The sequence below is a fragment of the Pseudophryne corroboree genome, chromosome 2, assembly GCF_028390025.1.
Source record: "Pseudophryne corroboree isolate aPseCor3 chromosome 2, aPseCor3.hap2, whole genome shotgun sequence".
Taxonomy (NCBI): domain Eukaryota; kingdom Metazoa; phylum Chordata; class Amphibia; order Anura; family Myobatrachidae; genus Pseudophryne; species Pseudophryne corroboree.
The window spans coordinates 1,051,750,943-1,051,773,867 of record NC_086445.1 but is presented as its reverse complement, the minus strand read 5'-3'; the positions used below and the strand labels follow the sequence as shown (position 1 = coordinate 1,051,773,867).

Here is a 22,925-nt window from a genome sequence, read left to right as displayed (position 1 = left end):
TATACACACCTAGAAGAAATATACTCAGCGGAGGGGCTGAGACTGATCTTCCTATCTTCCATACAAGATCACGGTGACAGTGGTCTCTGGCTGGGAAGAGGTTAAAACTATCACACTTCCTCATCTGATAAGAGCCAGGTAATTCTAAATATGTATTTCTCTATTTCTGTCTATCCATCTGACCACGTCTCACAGCTGAGCTCACAGCTAGTGGTCAGGGATAGTTAGTGATCAGGATAAGTTATTGGTCAGGGCCAGTTAGTGATCAGGATAAGTTATTGGTCAGGGCCAGTTAGTGATCAGGATAAGTTATTGGTCAGGGCCAGTTAGTGATCAGGATAAGTTAGTGGTTAGGGTCAGTTAGCGATCAGGGCCAGTAAGTGATCAAGGTCAGTTAGTGGTCAGGGCTAGTTAGTGATCAGGATAAGTTAGTGGTCAGGGCCATTTAGTGATGAGAACCAGCTAGTGGTCAGGGCTAGTTAGTGATCAGGATAAGTTATTGGTCAGGGCCAGTTAGTGATGAGAACCAGCTAGTGGTCAGGGCACGTAAATGGTCAGGGATTAGCTAGTGATGAGAACAGTTAATGGTCAGGGCCAGTGAGTGATCAGGATAAGTTAGGGGTCAGGGCCAGTAAGTGATCAGGGTCAGTTAGTGGTCAGGGCTAGTAAGTGATCAAGGTCAGTTAGTGATCATGATAAGTTATTGGTGAGGGCCAGATAGTGATCAGGATAAGTTAGGGGTCAGGGCCAGTAAGTGATCAGGGTCAGTTAGTGGTCAGGGCTAGTAAGTGATCAAGGTCAGTTAGTGATCAGGATAAGTTAGTGGTGAGGGCCAGATAGTGATCAGGATAAGTTACTGGTCAGGGCCAGTAAGTGATCAGGGTCAGTTAGTGGTCAGGGCTAGTAAGTGATCAAGGTCAGTTAGTGATCAGGTTAAGTTAGTGGTCAGGGCCAGATAGTGATCAGGATAAGTTACTGGTCAGGGCCAGTAAGTGATCAGGGTCTGTTAGTGATCAGGATAAGTTAGTTGTCAGGGTCAGTTAGTGGTCAGGGCCAGTGAGTAATCAGGATAAGTTAGTGGTCAGGGCCAGATAGTGATCAGGGTCAGTTAGTGGTCAGGGCCAGTGAGTGATCAGGATAAGTTAGTGGTCAGGGCCAGATAGTGATCAGGATAAGTTAGTGGTCAGGGCCAGATAGTGATCAGGGTCAGTTAGTGGTCAGGGCCAGTGAGTGATCAGGATAAGTTAGTGGTCAGGGCCAGTAAGTGATCAGTGTCTGTTAGTGATCAGGATAAGTTAGTGGTCAGGGCCAGTGACTGATCAGGATAAGTTAGTGGTCAGGGCCAGTAAGTGATCAGGGTCTGTTAGTGATCAGGGTCAGTTAGTGGTCAGGGCCAGATAGTGATCACAGTCAGTTAGTGGTCAGGGCCAGATAGTGATCACAGTCAGTTAGTGGTCAGGGCCAGATAGTGATCAGGGTCAGTTAGTGGTCAAGGCCAGTAAGTGATCAGGGTCGGTTAGAGATCAGGATAAGTTAGTGGTCAGGGCCAGTTAGTGATCAGGATAACTTAGTGGTAAGGGCTAAGGACCAGTTACTGATCAGGATAAGTTAGTGGTCAGTGCCAGATAGTGATCAGGGTCAGTTAGTTGTCAGGGCCAGTTAGTGATCAGGATAAAAGAAGACTCTTTTGTGGGCGCACTCTTTAACTTGAAATGAATATTTAAAACTAGTCAGAATAGATGAAAAGTTAAAATTTTAATAATTCAACACAATTAAGATAACAAGTGGTTCATAAAGAAAATAATGGTCAAAAGAGATAATAATATATTCAGATAGCACAGAGTGCTGATACAAGATGAAAACTAAATTCCGGCTGACGGAAGAGATTCTGAGTATTTATAAACAATAGTTGAAATTTTGGACGGTACGTTCTACTGATAAACAAAATACTGTTAAATGTTCCCTGTCAGAGTCTAATTCATACAGATAAAGCAGTCTGGATGCTGGTTATACTTATCGATAGTATAAGGGTGGAAAGTAAGATGGCAGTGTGAATCTTCTGTCAGTGTTAGACACTATATAGGCTAAACCAATAAGCTCTACTAAACTGAGTATTCCTCAATGGTCACCCACTTGGTCAGTACTCAAGTGGGTGACCATTGAGGAATACTCAGTTTAGTAGAGCTTATTGGTTTAGCCTATATAGTGTCTAACACTGACAGAAGATTCACACTGCCATCTTACTTTCCACCCTTATACTATCGATAAGTATAACCAGCATCCAGACTGCTTTATCTGTATGAATTAGACTCTGACAGGGAACATTTAACAGTATTTTGTTTATCAGTAGAACGTACCGTCCAAAATTTCAACTATTGTTTATAAATACTCAGAATCTCTTCCGTCAGCCGGAATTTAGTTTTCATCTTGTATCAGCACTCTGTGCTATCTGAATATATTATTATCTCTTTTGACCATTATTTTCTTTATGAACCACTTGTTATCTTAATTGTGTTGAATTATTAAAATTTTAACTTTTCATCTATTCTGACTAGTTTCAAATATTCATTTCAAGTTAAAGAGTGCGCCCACAAAAGAGTCTTCTTTTCTCCTTATTTTCCTATGTTCTTATACTGACTCAGGGTGCACCACCAAACAATATTAGAATTAGAAAACATTGTTTTCTTGTATCATCGATTTTGGTTTTAGAATATCATTTACTTATACTTACTATATCCTGTGCGGTATTCCCTCCCTTTCTTGTTAAGTGATCAGGATAAGTTAGTGGTAAGGGACAGTTAGTGATCAGGATAAGTTAGTGGTCAGGGCCAGATAGTGATCAGGATAAGTTAGTGGTCAGGGCCAGATAGTGTTCAGGGTCAGTTAGTTGTCAAGGCCAGATAGTGATCAGGGTCAGTTAGTGGTCAGGGCCAGATAGTGATCAGGGTCAGTTAGTTGTCAGGGCCAGTTAGTGATCAGGATAAGTTATTGGTCAGGGCCAGTTAGTGATCAGGATAAGTTAGTGGTCAGGGCCAGATAGTGATCAGGATAAGTTAGTGGTCAGGGCCAGTTAGTGACCAGGATAAGTTAGTGGTCAGGGCCAGTTAGTGATCAGGATAAGTTAGTGGTCAGGGCCAGATAGTGATCAGGATAAGTTAGTGGTCAGGGCCAGTTAGTGATCAGGATAAGTTAGTGGTCAGGGCCAGTTAGTGATCAGGATAAGTTAGTGGTAAGGGATAGTTAGTGATCAGGATAAGTTAGTGGTCACTGCCAGTTAGTGGTCAGGGCCAGATAGTGATCATTATAAGTTAGTGGTCAGGGCCACATCCAAATTGCAGTAAGGGTAGGGGCGTGGGCATGTAGTCATGAAGTGTGACTAATTGGCCACAGGGAATCCTCAAAAGTGAATTGCTACGACCCTAAATAATGATTGATGCATGGACAGTAGCAATTAATCGACCAGTTGTGCAAATGTCGGCATTGCGTTCAGTTAGCGTCCACCTCTGCATGAGGCCCCCTGTGGGGAAAGGGAATCAGGAACATACATTCACAGTATAAGTGTTGTAATTGAATGTCTGATTTGCGTCTGGTACGCCTCACATCTGACATACTGCGATCCTCATCCCATCGTGTTCTGCGCTTTGCAGCAATATGAGAGGTCACAATAAAAGTGCGGCCCACGCTACCACAGACACGGGTACGACAAGTGGGCAGAGCAGCAGCCAAGGGAAGGGACTCAGTGATATATCACATTAAGACCGAGGGGGCACACACTTATATACAGGGACATAATATACACTATTAGGGAGAGTGAGCCTCTGTTCCCAAATGATGTTCATATATATATAAACTCAATAACACATCATTGCTGTTCTGTATGCGTCTGATGAGACTGACACAGGTATGTAAGAGAGGAATGAGACTGACACAGGTGAGTAAGAGAGGGATGAGACTGACACAGGTGTGTAAGAGAGGGATGAGACTGACACAGGTGTGTAAGAGAGGGATGAGACTGACACAGGTGTGTGAGAGAGGGATGAGACTGACACAGGTGTGTAAGAGAGGGATGAGACTGACACAGGTGTGTAATAGAGGGATGAGACTGACACAGGTGTGTAAGAGAGGGATGAGACTGATACAGGTGTGTAAGAGAGGGATGAGACTGACACAGGTGTGTAAGAGAGGGATGAGACTGACACAGGTGTGTAAGAGAGGGATGAGACTGACACAGGTGTGTAAGAGAGGGATGAGACTGACACAGGTGTGTAAAAGAGGGATGAGACTGACACAGGTGTGTAAGAGAGGGATGAGACTGACACAGGTGTGTAAGAGAGGGATGAGACTGACACAGGTGTGTAAGAGAGGGATGAGACTGACACAGGTGTGTGAGAGAGGGATGAGACTGACACAGGTGTGTAAGAGAGGGATGAGACTGACACAGGTGTGTAATAGAGGGATGAGACTGACACAGGTGTGTAAGAGAGGGATGAGACTGATACAGGTGTGTAAGAGAGGGATGAGACTGACACAGGTGTGTAAGAGAGGGATGAGACTGACACAGGTGTGTAAGAGAGGGATGAGACTGACACAGGTGTGTAAGAGAGGGATGAGACTGACACAGGTGTGTAAGAGAGGGATGAGACTGACACAGGTGTGTAAGAGAGGGATGAGACTGACACAGGTGTGTAAGAGAGGGATGAGACTGACACAGGTGTGTAAAAGAGGGATGAGACTGACACAGGTGTGTAAGAGAGGGATGAGACTGACACAGGTGTGTGAGAGAGGGATGAGACTGACACAGGTGTGTAAGAGATGGATGATACTGACACAGGTGTGTAAGAGAGGGATGAGACTGACAGAGTAGTGTAAGAGAGGGATGAAACTGACACAGGTGTGTAAGAGAGGGATGAGACTGACACAGGTGTGTAAGAGAGGGATGAGACTGACACAGGTGTGTAAGAGAGGGATGAAACTGACACAGTAGTGTAAGAGAGTGATGATACTGACACAGGTGTGTAAGAGAGGGATGAGACTGACACAGGTGTGTAAAAGAGGGGTGAGACTGACACAGGTGTGTAAGAGATGGATGAGACTGACACAGTAGTGTAAGATATGGATGAGACTGACAAAGGTGTGTAAGAGAAGGATGAGACTGAAACAGGAGTGTAAGAGAGAGATGAGACTGACACAGTAGTGTAAGAGAGAGATGAGACTGACACAGTAGTGTAAGAGAGGGATGAGACTGACACAGTAGTGTAAGAGAGGGATGAGACTGACACAGTAGTGTAAGAGAGGGATGAGACTGACACAGGTGTGTAAGAGAGGGATGAGACTGTCACAGTAGTGTAAGAGAGGGATGAGACTGACACACAAGTGTAAGAGAGGAATGAGACTGACACAGTAGTGTAAGAGAGGGATGAGACTGACAAAGGAGTGTAAGAGGGGTATGAGACTGACACAGGTGTGTAAAAGAGGGATGAGACTGACACAGGTGTGTAAGAGAGTGATGAGACTGACACAGGTGTGTAAGAGAGAGATGAGATAGAGACAGGTGTGTAAGAGAGGGATGAGACTGACACAGTAGTGTAAGAGAGGGATGAGACTGACACAGTAGTGTAAGAGAGGGATGAGACTGACACAGTAGTGTAAGAGAGGGATGAGACTGACACAGGTGTGTAAGAGAGGGATGAGACTGACACAGGTGTGTAAGAGAGGGATGAAACTGACACAGTAGTGTAAGAGAGTGATGATACTGACACAGGTGTGTAAGAGAGGGATGAGACTGACACAGTAGTATAAAAGAGGGATGAGACTGACACAGGTGTGTAAGAGAGGGATGAGACTGACACAGTAGTGTAAGAGAGGGATGAGACTGACACAGTAGTGTAAGAGAGGGATTAGACTGACACAGGTGTGTAAGAGAGGGATGAGACTGACACAGTAGTGTAAGAGATGGATGAGACTGACACAGTAGTGTAAGAGAGGGATGAGACTGGCACAGGTGTGTAAGAGAGGGATGAGACTGACACAGTAGTGTAAGAGAGGGATGAGACTGACACAGTAGTGTAAGAGAGGGATGAGACTGACACAGGTGTGTAAGAGAGAGATGAGACTGACACAGTAGTGTAAGAGAGGGATGAGACAGACACAGTAGTGTAAGAGAGGGATGAGACTGACTCAGGTGTGTAAGAGAGGGATGAGACTGACACAGTAGTGTAAAAGAGGGATGAGACTGACACAGGTGTGTAAGAGAGGGATGAGACAGACACAGTAGTGTAAGAGAGGGATAAGACTGACATAGGAGTGTAAGAGACTGACACAGGTCTGTAAGAGAGGGATGAGACTGACACTGGAGTGTAAGATAGGGATGAGACTGACACAGGTGTGTAAGAGGGATGAGACTGTCACAGTAGTGTAAGAGAGGGATGAGACTGACAAAGGAGTGTAATATAGGGATGAGACTGACACAGTAATGTAAGAGAGGGATGAGACTGACACTGGAGTGTAAGAGAGGGATGAGACTGACAAAGGAGTGTAAGAGAGGGATGAGACTGACACAGTAATGTAAGAGAGGGATGAGACTGACACAGGTGTGTAAGAGAGTGATGAGACTGACACAGGTATGTAAGAGAGGGATGAGACTGACACAGGTGTTTAAGAGAGGGATGAGACTGACACAGGTACAGTGGAGCTGCAGGGAACTTTATGGATTTAACATGGGCCAAGGCCTTAGGTATTCCTCAGTTAGCCTTGGGTAGGTGTATCACCATGCATGGTTTAGATGGGAGTCCCTTGTCCAATGGGGTTATTTCTCTCTGTACACCTCCTGTTTTACTTTCGGTAGGAGCTCTGCATTCTGAAAAGATTGAGTTTTTCCTTACCCATTGTCCAGCAGTTCCTGTGGTTCTGGGTCACCCTTGGCTGGCCTTTCATAATCCCATCATTGATTGGCAGTCGGGGGAGATCTTACAATGGGGTACCATCTGTAATAAGGAATGTATTACGCTTCCCATCAGAATAGCTGCTGTCATTCCCGCACCCATTCCTGTGGAATACCAGGATTTTGTTGATGTATTTTCCAAGGGCAATGCGGATATTCTGCCTCCCCATAGGCCTTATGATTGTGCTATTGAGTTAATTCCTGGTGCCATGTTTCCTAAGGGAAGGTTATATGCATTGTCCGGACCTGAAACTGTGGCCATGAATGAGTATGTTAAAGAAAGTCTAGGGAAAGGATTTATCAGGCCATCTAAATCCCCTTTAAGTGCAGGCTTCTTCTTCGTGGAGAAGAAGGATGGATCACTCAGACCTTGCATTGACTTTAGAGCCTTGAATAAAATCTCAGTAAAGAATACTTACCCTTTGCCGCTGATTTCTGTCCTCTTTGATCAGCTACGTTCGGCTGTGATTTTTTCTAAGATTGACCTGAGAGGAGCATATAACCTTATCAGAATCAAGTCAGGGGATGAGTGGAAAACGGCATTCAGTACTCAGTCAGGCCACTATGAGTATCTGGTTATGCCATTCGGCCTGTCCAACGCTCCGGCAGTTTTCCAGGATCTCATTAACGATGTGCTCCGTGAATTTCTTGGAAAATTCGTTGTAGTCTACTTAGACGATATTTTGATATATTCTGACTCTATAGAACAACATGTCACCCAGGTGCGTCAGGTTCTAAAGAAATTACGTGAAAATCACCTATATGCCAAGCTGGAGAAGTGTGAATTTCATGTCACGGAGGTATCCTTTTTAGGGTACATTATTTCCCCTCGGGGATTCTGTATGGAACCAAAGAAGCTCCAAGCCATCCTTAGTTGAGTGCAACCCACCAATTTAAAAGCAATTCAGCGCTTTTTAGGGTTTGCGAATTACTATAGAAGATTTATTCACTCTTTCTCTGACCTAGTTGCTCCCATTGTGGCACTGACTAAGAAGGGAGCAGATCCTACCAACTGGTCACATGAAGCGGAGTTATCTTTTCAGGCCTTGAAACAAGCCTTTGTCTCAGCCCCTGTCCTCAGACATCCCAACCCAGATTTGCCTTTCATTGTTGAGGTTGATGCCTCGGAGGTTGGAGTAGGGGCCATCCTATCTCAGAAGGATCCGGATTCCCTAGAATTACATCCCTGTGCCTTTATGTCCAGGAAATTCTCGTCTGCTGAATCCAACTACGATGTTGGTAACCGGGAATTACTGGCTATTAAATGGGCTTTCGAGGAGTGGAGGCATTGGCTTGAAGGAGCCACTCATACCATTTCAGTTTTGACTGATCACAAAAATCTTCAATACATTGAATCAGCTAAACGGCTGAATGCCCGGCAAGCTCGTTGGGCTTTATTTTTTACTCGTTTCAAGTTCATTATCACCTTCAGGCCAGGTTCCAAGAATACCAAGGCAGATGCCCTGTCACGCAGTTTTCTTCCAGTTCAAGACAACAGTCCTGTTACTCCCATACTTCCGTCTTCAGTCATTCGGGCAGGCCTCACACAAGATTTATTTACCCAGTTAAAGCAGCTCCAACATCAAGCTCCTGGAAATACTCCTGCTGGTCGTCTTTATGTCCCCGAGTTTTTGAGAGCAACAGTTTTGACGGAGTTTCACGATAGCAAAGTTGCCGGGCATCCGGGGATCGCTAAAACCTTTGAATTAGTTTCCCGCTCGGTATGGTGGCCTGGTCTTTCCAAAGACGTTAAGGAGTTTGTTTTTTCTTGTCAGGTCTGTGCACAGCATAAGGTTCCCCGTTCCTTGCCTATCGGTCAACTTATGCCCTTGAATGTTCCTCTTAGGCCATGGTCTCATATTTCCATGGATTTTGTGGTGGACCTCCCTCTGTCAGCCGGATGCCGAGTCATATGGGTGGTAGTGGACCGTTTTAGCAAAATGGCCCATTTCATTGCTCTTCCCCGATTGCCATCTGCCCAGGGATTGGCAGTTTTGTTCCTCCGCCATGTTTTCAGACTCCATGGGTTACCCACTGATATTGTTTCTGATCGGGGTCCACAATTCATTGCACAATTTTGGAAGTCTTTTTGTGCCTCATTAAAGATGAAATTATCTTTAACGTCTGGCTACCATCCCCAATCCAACGGGCAGACTGAGCGAGTTAATCAGTCATTGAAACAATATTTGCGTTTGTACTCGGCCAAACTCCAAAATGACTGGTCTGAGTTTCTTCCGTTAGCAGAGTTTGCTTACAACAATGCCTGTCATTCCTCCACCAATGTATCTCCATTTTTTACAGTTTTTGGTTTTCACCCCAGAGCTAATTCCTTTTTTCAACATTCCTCTGTCTCCTCACTGACCTTGACCTCTCATCTCAAACTCATTTGGAGAAAAGTGCACCTGGCTCTCAGAAAAGCGGCATTTCGGGAGAAAAATTTTTCTGACAGGCTCCGGCGGCCGTGCACTTTTAAAGTTGGAGATAGGGTATGGTTGTCGACTCGCAACATTAAACTTCGACAAACCTCAGCCAGATTGGGTCCTAAATTTATTGGACCATTTCATATTATCAAAAAAGTCAACCCAGTTGCTTTCCGGTTACGTTTACCAAAAACTTTACGGATCGGGAATACCTTCCATTGCTCCTTGTTAAAACCATATGTTTCGTCCAGTAGATTTCCTCGCAAGATCCCTCAGGGGAAATCACCAATAGATGTACAGGGTCAGCAGGAGTTCTTGGTGGAGAAGGTTCTCGATTCCAAGTTGTCCCGGGGTCGGCTTTATTTTTTGGTGCATTGGAGAGGTTATGGTCCAGAAGAAAGGTCTTGGGTCCTGGATGAGGATCTCCATGCTCCAAGGCTTAAAAAGGCATTTTTTCGAGAATTTCCTCAGAAACCTGGCTTTAGGGGTTCCTTGACCCCTCCTCAAGGGGGGGGTACTGTTAGGCGCCGAGGGTCCGCCCGTCAGTGCGGCCCGGCGCCTAGCAACTAGGGACGCCGCAGGCACACAGCCGCCGGCTCCCTAGCAACGCTAGACGCCGGGCGCACGGAGCCGCTCAGACCATAGCAACGGGGACGCCACTGTCGGACCGCGTTCCCCGTTGCTAGGTCTAGATAATGAGTTCATTTGTATCCTGGCCGTGCAGCATGCAGCTGCACGGCATGATGTTTATTATCCTGTCTGGATCCTGATTGGAGGGTTCCCAAATAAAGGCACTCTCAGGACTTCTTACAGACGCCGGTGATAGCTTCCTGTTTGCTGAGTCTGTTACAGAGAGTTTCCAGTCCTGCTCTATCCGGTTGTTCCTGTCCTCTGTGATCTAGTACTCGGAATTTGTCATCTATTCCTGGAGTCCGACCGAGCACCTTTAACATCCTGTGGTGTTCGTGAGTCGCGGCGTAGCCGTGTGCTGCGGCCTGACCGCTTACTATTTATTATTTAGTTTCTTTGTGTTCCGGAGTTTTTGCGGAGGATTCCGCTCCCACAGATCCACTCTGGTATCCAGCGGTGCTGGATAGGAGTAACGGATCAGGGGATCTTTTGGTTGTCCTTTTCCCTGGCGGTTTGTCCGCACATACTTTTGGTTTAAGTTAGATAGCTTGTAACCCCTGGCCTGGTTGCTTAGTCAGAGGGCCCCTTGTTATCACCCTGTCTCGGATTTCCCTTTGTCTCCCATTAAGACCTGAGGGGGCATCGGGGTAGGGCAGACATAATCCGCCCTTCGAACGCGGCTGCCATGGGCTCAAGCAACCATAGTCTCGCAGGGGATTTCTGACAACACGGGCGAGACAACGGAGTTAGGGCGCCAGGGGTTACTACGCTTTCCTGCTCCCGTAACCAGCATATCTTTCCAGTACCCAGACCTCTGCCATAAGATCTCCTCTGGTCTGGAGTACGGGAATCATAACAGAGACTGACAAAGGTGTGTAAGAGAAGGATGAGACTGAAACAGGAGTGTAAGAGAGAGATGAGACTGACACAGTAGTGTAAGAGAGAGATGAGACTGACACAGTAGTGTAAGAGAGGGATGAGACTGACACAGTAGTGTAAGAGAGGGATGAGACTGACACAGTAGTGTAAGAGAGGGATGAGACTGACACAGGTGTGTAAGAGAGGGATGAGACTGACACAGGTGTGTAAGAGAGGGATGAGACTGTCACAGTAGTGTAAAAGAGGGATGAGACTGACACACAAGTGTAAGAGAGGAATGAGACTGACACAGTAGTGTAAGAGAGGGATGAGACTGATAAAGGAGTGTAAGAGGGATATGAGACTGACACAGGTGTGTAAAAGAGGGATGAGACTGACACAGGTGTGTAAGAGAGTGATGAGACTGACACAGGTGTGTAAGAGAGAGATGAGATAGAGACAGGTGTGTAAGAGAGGGATGAGACTGACACAGTAGTGTAAGAGAGGGATGAGACTGACACAGTAGTATAAAAGAGGGATGAGACTGACACAGGTGTGTAAGAGAGGGATGAGACTGACACAGTAGTGTAAGAGAGGGATGAGACTGACACAGTAGTGTAAGAGAGGGATTAGACTGACACAGGTGTGTAAGAGAGGGATGAGACTGACACAGTAGTGTAAGAGAGGGATGAGACTGACACAGTAGTGTAAGAGAGGGATGAGACTGGCACAGGTGTGTAAGAGAGGGATGAGACTGACACAGTAGTGTAAGAGAGGGATGAGACTGACACAGGTGTGTAAGAGAGGGATGAGACTGACACAGTAGTGTAAAAGAGGGATGAGACTGACACAGGTGTGTAAGAGAGGGATGAGACAGACACAGTAGTGTAAGAGAGGGATAAGACTGACATAGGAGTGTAAGAGTCTGACACAGGTCTGTAAGAGAGGGATGAGACTGACACTGGAGTGTAAGATAGGGATGAGACTGACACAGGTGTGTAAGAGGGATGAGACTGTCACAGTAGTGTAAGAGAGGGATGAGACTGACAAAGGAGTGTAATATAGGGATGAGACTGACACAGTAATGTAAGAGAGGGATGAGACTGACACTGGAGTGTAAGAGAGGGATGAGACTGACAAAGGAGTGTAAGAGAGGGATGAGACTGACACAGGTGTGTAAGAGAGGGATGAGACTGACACAGGTGTGTAAGAGAGGGATGAGACTGACACAGGTGTGTAAGAGAGGGATGAGACTGACACAGGTGTGTAAGAGAGGGATGAGACTGACACAGGTGTGTAAGAGAGGGATGAGACTGACACAGGTGTGTAAGAGAGGGATGAGACTGACACAGGTGTGTAAGAGAGGGATGAGACTGACACAGGTGTGTAAGAGAGGGATGAGACTGACACAGGTGTGTAAGAGAGGGATGAGACTGACACAGGTGTGTAAGAGAGGGATGAGACTGACACAGGTGTGTAAGAGATGGATGAGACTGACACAGTAGTGTAAGATATGGATGAGACTGACAAAGGTGTGTAAGAGAAGGATGAAACTGACACAGTAGTGTAAGAGAGTGATGAGACTGACACAGGTGTGTAAGAGAGGTATGAGACTAACACAGGTGTGTAAAAGAGGGATGAGACTGACACAGGTGTGTAAGAGATGGATGAGACTGACACAGTAGTGTAAGATATGGATGAGACTGACAAAGGTGTGTAAGAGAAGGATGAGACTGAAACAGGAGTGTAAGAGAGAGATGAGACTGACACAGTAGTGTAAGAGAGAGATGAGACTGACACAGTAGTGTAAGAGAGGGATGAGACTGACACAGTAGTGTAAGAGAGGGATGAGACTGACACAGTAGTGTAAGAGAGGGATGAGACTGACACAGGTGTGTAAGAGAGGGATGAGACTGACACAGGTGTGTAAGAGAGGGATGAGACTGTCACAGTAGTGTAAGAGAGGGATGAGACTGACACACAAGTATAAGAGAGGAATGAGACTGACACAGGTGTGTAAGAGAGGGATGAGACTGACACAGGTGTGTAAGAGAGGGATGAGATTGACACAGGTGTGTAAAAGAGGGATGAGACTGACACAGGTGTGTAAGAGAGTGATGAGACTGACACAGGTGTGTAAGAGAGAGATGAGATAGAGACAGGTGTGTAAGAGAGGGATGAGACTGACACAGTAGTGTAAGAGAGGGATGAGACTGACACAGTAGTATAAAAGAGGGATGAGACTGACACAGGTGTGTAAGAGAGGGATGAGACTGACACAGTAGTGTAAGAGAGGGATGAGACTGACACAGTAGTGTAAGAGAGGGATTAGACTGACACAGGTGTGTAAGAGAGGGATGAGACTGACACAGTAGTGTAAGAGAGGGATGAGACTGACACAGTAGTGTAAGAGAGGGATGAGACTGGCACAGGTGTGTAAGAGAGGGATGAGACTGACACAGTAGTGTAAGAGAGGGATGAGACTGACACAGGTGTGTAAGAGAGGGATGAGACTGACACAGTAGTGTAAAAGAGGGATGAGACTGACACAGGTGTGTAAGAGAGGGATGAGACAGACACAGTAGTGTAAGAGAGGGATAAGACTGACATAGGAGTGTAAGAGTCTGACACAGGTCTGTAAGAGAGGGATGAGACTGACACTGGAGTGTAAGATAGGGATGAGACTGACACAGGTGTGTAAGAGGGATGAGACTGTCACAGTAGTGTAAGAGAGGGATGAGACTGACAAAGGAGTGTAATATAGGGATGAGACTGACACAGTAATGTAAGAGAGGGATGAGACTGACACTGGAGTGTAAGAGAGGGATGAGACTGACAAAGGAGTGTAAGAGAGGGATGAGACTGACACAGGTGTGTAAGAGAGGGATGAGACTGACACAGGTGTGTAAGAGAGGGATGAGACTGACACAGGTGTGTAAGAGAGGGATGAGACTGACACAGGTGTGTAAGAGAGGGATGAGACTGACACAGGTGTGTAAGAGAGGGATGAGACTGACACAGGTGTGTAAGAGAGGGATGAGACTGACACAGGTGTGTAAGAGAGGGATGAGACTGACACAGGTGTGTAAGAGAGGGATGAGACTGACACAGGTGTGTAAAAGAGGGATGAGACTGACACAGGTGTGTAAGAGAGGGATGAGACTGACACAGGTGTGTGAGAGAGGGATGAGACTGACACAGGTGTGTAAGAGATGGATGATACTGACACAGGTGTGTAAGAGAGGGATGAGACTGACAGAGTAGTGTAAGAGAGGGATGAAACTGACACAGGTGTGTAAGAGAGGGATGAGACTGACACAGGTGTGTAAGAGAGGGATGAGACTGACACAGGTGTGTAAGAGAGGGATGAAACTGACACAGTAGTGTAAGAGAGTGATGAGACTGACACAGGTGTGTAAGAGAGGTATGAGACTAACACAGGTGTGTAAAAGAGGGATGAGACTGACACAGGTGTGTAAGAGATGGATGAGACTGACACAGTAGTGTAAGATATGGATGAGACTGACAAAGGTGTGTAAGAGAAGGATGAGACTGAAACAGGAGTGTAAGAGAGAGATGAGACTGACACAGTAGTGTAAGAGAGAGATGAGACTGACACAGTAGTGTAAGAGAGGGATGAGACTGACACAGTAGTGTAAGAGAGGGATGAGACTGACACAGTAGTGTAAGAGAGGGATGAGACTGACACAGGTGTGTAAGAGAGGGATGAGACTGACACAGGTGTGTAAGAGAGGGATGAGACTGTCACAGTAGTGTAAGAGAGGGATGAGACTGACACACAAGTATAAGAGAGGAATGAGACTGACACAGTAGTGTAAGAGAGGGATGAGACTGACAAAGGAGTGTAAGAGGGGTATGAGACTGACACAGGTGTGTAAAAGAGGGATGAGACTGACACAGGTGTGTAAGAGAGTGATGAGACTGACACAGGTGTGTAAGAGAGAGATGAGATAGAGACAGGTGTGTAAGAGAGGGATGAGACTGACACAGTAGTGTAAGAGAGGGATGAGACTGACACAGTAGTATAAAAGAGGGATGAGACTGACACAGGTGTGTAAGAGAGGGATGAGACTGACACAGTAGTGTAAGAGAGGGATGAGACTGACGCAGTAGTGTAAGAGAGGGATTAGACTGACACAGGTGTGTAAGAGAGGGATGAGACTGACACAGTAGTGTAAGAGATGGATGAGACTGACACAGTAGTGTAAGAGAGGGATGAGACTGGCACAGGTGTGTAAGAGAGGGATGAGACTGACACAGTAGTGTAAGAGAGGGATGAGACTGACACAGTAGTGTAAGAGAGGGATGAGACTGACACAGGTGTGTAAGAGAGAGATGAGACTGACACAGTAGTGTAAGAGAGGGATGAGACTGACACAGTAGTGTAAGAGAGGGATGAGACTGACACAGGTGTGTAAGAGAGGGATGAGACTGACACAGTAGTGTAAAAGAGGGATGAGACTGACACAGGTGTGTAAGAGAGGGATGAGACAGACACAGTAGTGTAAGAGAGGGATAAGACTGACATAGGAGTGTAAGAGACTGACACAGGTCTGTAAGAGAGGGATGAGACTGACACTGGAGTGTAAGATAGGGATGAGACTGACACAGGTGTGTAAGAGGGATGAGACTGTCACAGTAGTGTAAGAGAGGGATGAGACTGACAAAGGAGTGTAATATACGGATGAGACTGACACAGTAATGTAAGAGAGGGATGAGACTGACACTGGAGTGTAAGAGAGGGATGAGACTGACAAAGGAGTGTAAGAGAGGGATGAGAATGACACAGTAATGTAAGAGAGGGATGAGACTGACACAGGTGTGTAAGAGAGTGATGAGACTGACACAGGTATGTAAGAGAGGGATGAGACTGACACAGGTGTGTAAAAGAGGGATGAGACTGACACAGGTGTGTAAGAGATGGATGAGACTGACACAGTAGTGTAAGATATGGATGAGACTGACAAAGGTGTGTAAGAGAAGGATGAGACTGAAACAGGAGTGTAAGAGAGAGATGAGACTGACACAGTAGTGTAAGAGAGAGATGAGACTGACACAGTAGTGTAAGAGAGGGATGAGACTGACACAGTAGTGTAAGAGAGGGATGAGACTGACACAGTAGTGTAAGAGAGGGATGAGACTGACACAGGTGTGTAAGAGAGGGATGAGACTGACACAGGTGTGTAAGAGAGGGATGAGACTGTCACAGTAGTGTAAAAGAGGGATGAGACTGACACACAAGTGTAAGAGAGGAATGAGACTGACACAGTAGTGTAAGAGAGGGATGAGACTGATAAAGGAGTATAAGAGGGATATGAGACTGACACAGGTGTGTAAAAGAGGGATGAGACTGACACAGGTGTGTAAGAGAGTGATGAGACTGACACAGGTGTGTAAGAGAGAGATGAGATAGAGACAGGTGTGTAAGAGAGGGATGAGACTGACACAGTAGTGTAAGAGAGGGATGAGACTGACACAGTAGTATAAAAGAGGGATGAGACTGACACAGGTGTGTAAGAGAGGGATGAGACTAACACAGTAGTGTAAGAGAGGGATGAGACTGACACAGTAGTGTAAGAGAGGGATTAGACTGACACAGGTGTGTAAGAGAGGGATGAGACTGACACAGTAGTGTAAGAGAGGGATGAGACTGACACAGTAGTGTAAGAGAGGGATGAGACTGGCACAGGTGTGTAAGAGAGGGATGAGACTGACACAGTAGTGTAAGAGAGGGATGAGACTGACACAGGTGTGTAAGAGAGGGATGAGACTGACACAGTAGTGTAAAAGAGGGATGAGACTGACACAGGTGTGTAAGAGAGGGATGAGACAGACACAGTAGTGTAAGAGAGGGATAAGACTGACATAGGAGTGTAAGAGTCTGACACAGGTCTGTAAGAGAGGGATGAGACTGACACTGGAGTGTAAGATAGGGATGAGACTGACACAGGTGTGTAAGAGGGATGAGACTGTCACAGTAGTGTAAGAGAGGGATGAGACTGACAAAGGAGTGTAATATAGGGATGAGACTGACACAGTAATGTAAGAGAGGGATGAGACTGACACTGGAGTGTAAGAGAGGGATGAGACTGACAAAGGAGTGTAAGAGAGGGATGAGACTGACACAGTAATGTAAGAGAGGGATGAGACTGACACAGGTGTGTGAGAGAGGGATGAGACTGACACAGGAGTGTGAGAGAGGGATGAGACTGACACAGTAGTGTAAGAGGGGGATGAGACTGACACAGTAGTGTAAGAGCGGGATGAGACTGACACAGTAGTGTAAGAGCGGGATGAGACTGACACAGGTGTGTAAGAGAGAAAGGAGACTGACACAGGTGTGTAAGATAGAGACGAGATTGAGACAGGTGTGTAAGAGATGGATGAGACTGACACAGTAGTGTAAGAGAGGGATGAGACTGACACAGGAGTGTAAGAGAGGGATGAGACTGACAAAGGAGTGTAATATAGGGATGAGACTGACACAGGTGTGTAAGAGAGAAAGGAGACTGACACAGGTGTGTAAGATAGAGACGAGATTGAGACAGGTGTGTAAGAGATGGATGAGACTGACACAGTAGTGTAAGAGAGGGATGAGACTGACACAGGAGTGTAAGAGAGGGATGAGACTGGCACAGGTGTGTAAGAGAGGGATGAGACTGACACTGGAGTGTAAGAGAGGGATGAGACTGACAAAGGAGTGTAAGAGAGGGATGAGACTGACACAGTAATGTAAGAGAGGGATGAGACTGACACAGGTGTGTAAGAGAGGGATGAGACTGACACAGGTGTGTAAGCATAGGTGTGCACAGGGGGGGTGCCTGGTGTGCACAGGCACCCTCTAATGTCCGGCACCCCGATCTCACATGCCTGATGCATCGATCGCTAAGCAGGCTGATTACTGTCCCCTCTGCACTGCACCCTGTCAGGATTGCATTACTGACCGGCCGCCTGGGTTAATCAAGGGTGCCACTGCCACCGGCTTTCAAACTCTCGGCTCCACCACCATATACAAAAACAGCGTGATGTGACGTGATTACGTCATGCTGCTCGCACGCCCACCCGTCACACTCACCACATGCCACCTCTCTCCTTCTATGCTATGCCAACGCCAGCCACTGAAGAGGAGCAGCATGCAGCCAGCGTTCCTCTTTGGAAGACAAATTCAATACTGGCAGGTGGTCTGCAGCAGCAGTACTAGTCTGCGACTGTCAGTGTCAGTGAGTGACTGACTTGTAAGTAAGCTGCTGCAGCTTGCAGGGGAAAGAGAGGGGGAGCCAGACCAGGCTGAGGAGGAGCACTGTGATTGCAGTGAGTGCCATCAGGGGTGTTTGTTTGGTACACACCACAACATCTGACAATGTATCTGCTTTATTAGGATTGGTACAAGGGTGGATATTTTATATTGCGTTGACCGTCAATAGATGGTGCTAGACACACCCCTCCGACGGTGCACCCCCTAATAAAATGTGCTGCGCACGCCTATGTGTGTAAGAGAGTGATGAGACTGACACAAGTGTGTAAGAGAGAGATGAGATTGAGACAGGTGTGTAAGAGAGGGATGAGACTGACAAAGTAGTGTAAGAGAGGGATGAGACTGACATAGGAGTGTAAGAGACTGACACAGGTGTGTAAGAGAGGGATGAAATTGACACAGGAGTGTAAGAGAGGGATGAGACTGACACAGGAGTGTAAAAAAGAAATGAGACTGACACAGGTGTGTAAGAGAGACATGAGACTGACACAGGTGTGTAAGAGAGGGATGAGACTGACAGGTGTACAAGAGAGAGATGAGACTGACACAAATGTGTAAGAGACAGGTGTGTAAGAGAGAGATGAGACTGACAAAGGAGTGTAAGTGGGGGATGAGACGGACACAGTAGTGTAAGAGAGGGATGAGACTGACACAGTAGTGTTAGAGAGGGATGAGACTGACACAGTAGTGTAAGAGAGAGATGAGACTGACAGAGGAGTGTCAAAGAGGGATGAGATTGACACAGTAGTGTAGGAGAGGGATGAGACTGACACAGGAGTGTAAGAGAGGGATGAGACTGACACTGGAGTGTAAGAGAGGGATGAAACTGACACAGTAGTGTAAGAGAGGGATGAGACTGACACAGGAGTGTAAGAGAGGTATTAGACTGACAAAGTAGTGTAATAGAGGGATGAGACTGACACACAAGTGTAAGAGAGGAATGAGACTGACACAGTAGTGTAAGAGAGGGATGAGACTGACACACAAGTGTAAGATAGGGATGAGACTGACTCAGGAGTGTAAGATAGGGATGAGACTGACAAACGTGTGTAAGAGAAGGATGAGACTGAAACAGGTGTGTGAGAGAGAGATGATACTGACACAGCAGTGTAAAAGAGGGATGAGACTGACACAGGTGTGTAAGAGAGGGATGAGACTGACACAGGTGTGTAAGAGAGGGATGAGACTGACACAGGTGTGTGAGAGAGGGATGAGACTGACACAGGAGTGTGAGAGAGGGATGAGACTGACACAGTAGTGTAGGAGGGGGATGAGACTGACACAGTAGTGTAAGAGCGGGATGAGACTGACACAGTAGTGTAAGAGCGGAATGAGACTGACACAGGTGTGTAAGAGAGAAAGGAGACTGACACAGGTGTGTAAGATAGAGACGAGATTGAGACAGGTGTGTAAGAGATGGATGAGACTGACACAGTAGTGTAAGAGAGGGATGAGACTGACATAGGAGTGTAAGAGACTGACACAGGTGTGTAAGAGAGGGATGAGACTGACACAGGAGTGTAAGAAAGAGATAAGACTGACACAGGTGTGTAAGATAGAGATGAGAAAGAGACAGTAGTGTAAGAGAGCGATGAGACGGACACAGGTGTGTAAGAGAGATGAGATTGACACAGGAGTGTAAGAGAGGGATGAAACTGACACAGGAGTGTAAGAGAGGGATGAGACTGACACAGATGTGTAAGAAAGAAATGAGACTGACACAGGTGTGTAAGAGAGAGATGAGACTGACACAGGTGTGTAAGAGAGGGATGAGACTGACAGGTGTACAAGAGAGAGATGAGACTGACACAAATGTGTAAGAGACAGGTGTGTAAGAGAGAGATGAGACTGACAAAGGAGTGTAAGTGAGGGATGAGACTGACACAGTAGTGTAAGAGAGGGATGAGACTGACACAGTAGTGTTAGAGAGGGATGAGACTGACACAGTAGTGTAAGAGAGAGATGAGACTGACAGAGGAGTGTCAAAGAGGGATGAGATTGACACAGTAGTGTAGGAGAGGGATGAGACTGACACAGGAGTGTAAGAGAGGGATGAGAAAGGGGGAGGGGTGGGTGCGCTATCAATAGCAGCTGGTAGGGGGATGGTAAGTCCCCTAGAAATGCAAACAGCAGAACGAAAAAAGGGGGTGGATTACCAGCGCTGGCTGATCAAAATTATAAATAGTAAAAAACAATCTATATCCCAAAAGGCTTATATTTAAAAAATCATATTTATTTTACATATATATCCAAAATGAAAAATAAAAATAAAAATAAAAATAATAACAGTAAAAAGATATTAATAAAAATGGATAAAACACTCAATGAATTATACCACAATATCTTATTGCTTATGAATCCACATTTGGCTGTGATCGTACTCAGGGGGACTAGAACCACTTGGAACAACTTACTTGCTCCTGAGGAAGCTGGAATATCTAAACCAGCGAAACGCGTTGAGCTTCACTTTTATCCGGACACTCAATACCACCATTTCCTCTGGCTACACGGATACTCTGGTGTACATCACTTGGGACATCTTCAAACAGCAGAATCCACCTTCTGGACCCAATCCTCCATGCCAAGGAGGACCTATTGATCCAGCTATACATCAGGTGGACAATACCTGCTCTCAGAACACTGGTAAATACCTCACATCTGCTAAATTATCGGATTTATGCAAATAACCGATTAGTGACGGACATTTCCAAGTGGTTCTAGTCCCCCTGAGTACGATCACAGCCAAATGTGGATTCATAAGCAATAAGATATTGTGGTATAATTCATTGAGTGTTTTATCCATTTTTATTAATATCTTTTTACTGTTATTATTTTTATTTTTATTTTTCATTTTGGATATATATGTAAAATAAATATGATTTTTTAAATATAAGCCTTTTGGGATATAGATTGTTTTTTACTATTTATAATTTTGATCAGCCAGCGCTGGTAATCCACCCCCTTTTTAAGAGAGGGATGAGACTGACACAGGAGTGTAAGAGAGGGATGAGACTGACACAGGTGTGTAAGAGAGGGATGAAACTGACACAGTAGTGTAAGAGAGGGATGAGACTGACACAGGAGTGTAAGAGAGGTATTAGACTGACAAAGTAGTGTAATAGAGGGATGAGACTGACACACAAGTGTAAGAGAGGAATGAGACTGACACAGTAGTGTAAGAGAGGGATGAGACTGACACACAAGTGTAAGATAGGGATGAGACTGACACAGGAGTGTAAGATAGGGATGAGACTGACAAACGTGTGTAAGATAAGGATGAGACTGAAACAGGTGTGTGAGAGAGAGATGATACTGACACAGCAGTGTAAAAGAGGGATGAGACTGACACAGGTGTGTAAGAGAGGGATGAGACTGACACAGGTGTGTAAGAGAGGGATGAGACTGACACAGGTGTGTGAGAGGGGATGAGACTGACACAGGAGTGTGAGAGAGGGATGAGACTGACACAGTAGTGTAAGAGGGGGATGAGACTGACACAGTAGTGTAAGAGCGGGATGAGACTGACACAGTAGTGTAAGAGCGGGATGAGACTGACACAGGTGTGTAAGAGAGAAAGGAGACTGACACAGGTGTGTAAGATAGAGATGAGATTGAGACAGGTGTGTAAGAGATGGATGAGACTGACACAGTAGTGTAAGAGAGGGATGAGACTGACACAGGAGTGTAAGAGAGGGATGAGACTGACAAAGGAGTGTAAGAGAGGGATGAGACTGACACAGGTGTGTAAGAGAGGGATGAGACTGACACAGTAGTGTAAAAGAGGGATGAGACTGACACAGGTGTGTAAGAGAGGGATGAGACAGACACAGTAGTGTGAGAGAGGGATAAGACTGACATAGGAGTGTAAGAGTCTGACACAGGTCTGTAAGAGAGGGATGAGACTGACACTGGAGTGTAAGATAGGGATGAGACTGACACAGGTGTGTAAGAGGGATGAGACTGTCACAGTAGTGTAAGAGAGGGATGAGACTGACAAAGGAGTGTAATATAGGGATGAGACTGACAAAGGAGTGTAATATAGGGATGAGACTGACACAGTAATGTAAGAGAGGGATGAGACTGACACTGGAGTGTAAGAGAGGGATGAGACTGACAAAGGAGTGTAAGAGAGGGATGAGACTGACACAGGTGTGTAAGAGAGGGATGAGACTGACACAGGTGTGTAAGAGAGGGATGAGACTGACACAGGTGTGTAAGAGAGGGATGAGACTGACACAGGTGTGTAAGAGAGGGATGAGACTGACACAGGTGTGTAAGAGAGGGATGAGACTGACACAGGTGTGTAAGAGAGGGATGAGACTGACACAGGTGTGTAAGAGAGGGATGAGACTGACACAGGTGTGTAAGAGAGGGATGAGACTGACACAGGTGTGTAAAAGAGGGATGAGACTGACACAGGTGTGTAAGAGAGGGATGAGACTGACACAGGTGTGTGAGAGAGGGATGAGACTGACACAGGTGTGTAAGAGATGGATGATACTGACACAGGTGTGTAAGAGAGGGATGAGACTGACAGAGTAGTGTAAGAGAGGGTGAAACTGACACAGGTGTGTAAAAGAGGGATGAGACTGACACAGGTGTGTAAGAGAGGGATGAGACTGACACAGGTGTGTAAGAGAGGGATGAAACTGACACAGTAGTGTAAGAGAGTGATGAGACTGACACAGGTGTGTAAGAGAGGTATGAGACTGACACAGGTGTGTAAAAGAGGGATGAGACTGACACAGGTGTGTAAGAGATGGATGAGACTGACACAGTAGTGTAAGATATGGATGAGACT

At 46.0% G+C, this 22,925-nt stretch overlaps 1 protein-coding gene across 1 annotated transcript in view; it reads left to right on the top strand.

Annotated features, from left to right (window-relative positions):
* NHLH2 (nescient helix-loop-helix 2) overlaps positions 1–22,925 on the top strand; it is a 53,595-nt gene that overhangs the window by 1,061 nt on the left and 29,609 nt on the right. The window lies entirely within an intron of this gene.